This window comes from Silene latifolia, chromosome 11, assembly GCF_048544455.1.
Source record: "Silene latifolia isolate original U9 population chromosome 11, ASM4854445v1, whole genome shotgun sequence".
Classification (NCBI taxonomy): Eukaryota; Viridiplantae; Streptophyta; class Magnoliopsida; order Caryophyllales; family Caryophyllaceae; genus Silene; species Silene latifolia.
Window position 1 is genome coordinate 182,256,176 of NC_133536.1, and position 3,083 is coordinate 182,259,258.

Below are 3,083 nucleotides of genomic sequence, written 5' to 3' on the forward strand. Positions count from 1 at the left end.
AGAAACTTCAAACTTTTTTTCTTCTCTTCCTATCACTGTGAATACGTGAATCTCATTTTTTTCATTTTTTTTCTTCTTCATCATTCACGTTTTTTTTTTCAATTTTTTTTTCAATCTCAAACTCCCTTCCTTCATTTCCACCAACTCCAATCATGAAAACAGGCCAAACTGCAGATGAAATACACATACCACACAAGACATACTAAACTAGCTTGACTAGGCAGGCTCAGTTTGGATGTAGCTAATGGGTCAAAAAGGATAAATTTGGCTTAAGTGGAGCTAAATGGGTGAAAAATATAAGAAAAGGGGAAATTTGCAAGCACCTCCCTACATGTGACACCGACCACAAACCTGAATGTATGCATTTGACAAGAAATCGAATGTCATAAAAGTGCACAAATGATGAACATGTTATGCAAGGAGTACTACTCTCAATTCCTATGTAAACCGGTCATGAATGTCACCAGTTATAAGGCTCTAAAACTCAGAAATTGTCAAGTAGGTTGCCAATTTATCAGGTCAAGTCTAAACAGTCAGCTATATTTGAACAAAAACTCATAGATTATGCATAAGACAAAGCTAATAACCATCAATAAAAGTGCAGGGCTCAAGTAAAAATGACAAGTTATAGTGCAATATCATCACAGAAATCAACCGTTCTGACTCAACCTATATGCAAAAATAAACGTGAATATTTTATTAATTTTTTTTTGAATTTTCTAATTTTTTTTGGATTTTATGATTTTTTGAAATAAATAAATACAATGCAAGCTGAAAAATGGAAACGTGAATGCAAAACAAACGCAAATGCAGACTCAAAAGGATGCATTACCCTCCCCAGACCAAAACGGACAACGCCCTCGTTGTCCTCGAGCATACACCAGCAGATAAATACAGGGGAACAGGAATATAGAACCAATAAATGAATGAAAAACAATAAAATAAAAAGGAGACAAAAAAAAAGAGCGAGACGAGACATACAAAACACGAACTTCCCCAAACCAGCCTGGAAACTGGGGAAGTGAGTAGACCAGTAGCTACTCGCCAGCCTCGTGAGTCACGTCCTCCACCATCACTGTGAAGTCCGGATCCTCCTCCTACTCTCTCGTCCTTCTCTGATCAGCCTGAGCTCTCGCTGTCGCCGCTACTGGGTCCTCCTCCTCCTCACTAGCTGACTCAGGGTACCCCTCAGCTGGGTACCGGTTGAAGGACGGGTGTGGCCAACCCTCTGGAATGGGACGGTGTCGCCTCATGTGGTACTCATATAGAGGGAACAAAGTGAAAGCTATGTCCCTCTCCATACGAGCTTGTCTCTCTACAAGCTCAAGCAACAAACTGTCACGGCGCCCTTGGTCCATGACCGCGGACGCCTCAAAGGGTGGAGGAGGTACAAAATTAGCCGGAAGGACCGGCTGTGTCTGTGTCTGGTCGGGCGCAGGAGTAGGAGTAGGGGTCGGGGTAGTAATGGTCGTGGAAGGCTGGCCACTCGTAGAAGGTGTGGACTCCTCTCCGGTCTCAGGTCTCCGCTGCTTCCTAGAAGCGGCTAAGGTAGGAGGTGGTCAGAGCGGTTGGTGGTACATGGGTAACGGTGGTGGTAACGTGCCCTGTGGAACAGTGGGCAGTGGGACGTGGCGAGGTAGGGTGCTACAAGGATGGTACTCGGACGAGGAACCACTAATCTTCCAAGTCCGGTAGTCAGAAGTCAGCCAAGTCATCGATAACATAGATGCTAGGTCAAGGTAGCTATCTCCACCTATGTACGGTAAGTCATGAGGGAAGGCGGGAAATAAGGAACGAGCAAGAAAGGTGGCTATGCCACCGCAGACAATGGTGCCCGTGATCTTCTCCCCAACAGACTGAAAGTACTGGGCGGTCAAGTAAGCAATGTTAAGGGCAAAGGGGCCCTTGCTGTCAATGTTCAGGTACCCGTTCAGAATAGAAAGCTCGGTGTTAGTCACATTGTTCGGCTCCTTACGGCCGAAAATAGTACTTCCCATCAAGCGTAGTAAGTAACGGGCAGGAGGGAGGTGGACCTGAGCGAGTCGTCGCTCCTCGTAGGTGGTCAGTGCCAAAGTCCGCCATAGCTGATGGATGACCTTCCTAGGGGCAGCAGTGGCGCCCGTAAAGGAAAGGACAAGTCTAGTACCAAACTCCTCCAAAGTCAAAGAAAAAGTCCGGTTAAACAACCAGAAAGACACAGAAGTACAAGTAGGGGCAGCGTCGTGTGCCCAGAGGAGAAGGTAAAGGAGCTGAAAAACTCAAGGGTCAGCTCCTTGAAGGTATGGCCACTCATGGTAGTAAGTCCAGTCATCCCTGCACCCCTCAAAATCTAACAAACCGACTCGTAGATACCAAGCCTCACAAGTGACGAACGGCACAAGAACCGAGTAGGGAGAAAGTCACAGTCAAGCAAACGATAAAATCTAGTGCGATGAATACCGTTAACAAAAATTACCTGCGGATACTCGGGGTGCGAGTCGAGGGAATCATCCCCTCGGATGGTAACACGGCCAGCAGAACGGCCATAAGTAGGTGTAGCTCGAGCACGACCCCGGCCTCTAGAACCTGAAGTAGAAGCCCGTGCTCCGACGGGGAGAGGTACTAGAGCCGCCCGGTAAGCAGCTGTGACTGCGGATGACCACGCAGCAGGGGTGGTCACCGTACCTGAAGTACTAGCTGTAGCTGCAATAGAAGAAGCAACAGAAACCGACACAGAGGAAGAAGGGCTAGCAGCAGTGGCTGTGACAGAGGTGAAAGCTGAGACAGAGCTAGCAGCAGTAACAAGGAAAACAGGTGATACGGTCGTTTCTGTACCAAAAATAAACCTAAATATAACTAACAGAAGCTAGTGATAAGTAGGGTCGATCTCCACAGGGAGGCAAGGTATCTATCTGTAATCCGTCTATCCAAGTCACAAATGGGGTTTTTATATTTGATTTTCTAAACTACTGGAAATCAAAGGGTAACATAAATAAAGTAAGAGCAGTAAAGTAAGAAAATGATAGATGTGATCAGATAAAAGAGAGTATGTAAAGATTTCGGTTCACTATGGCCGTTTATCGACTCAGTTACAAATAGCCTAG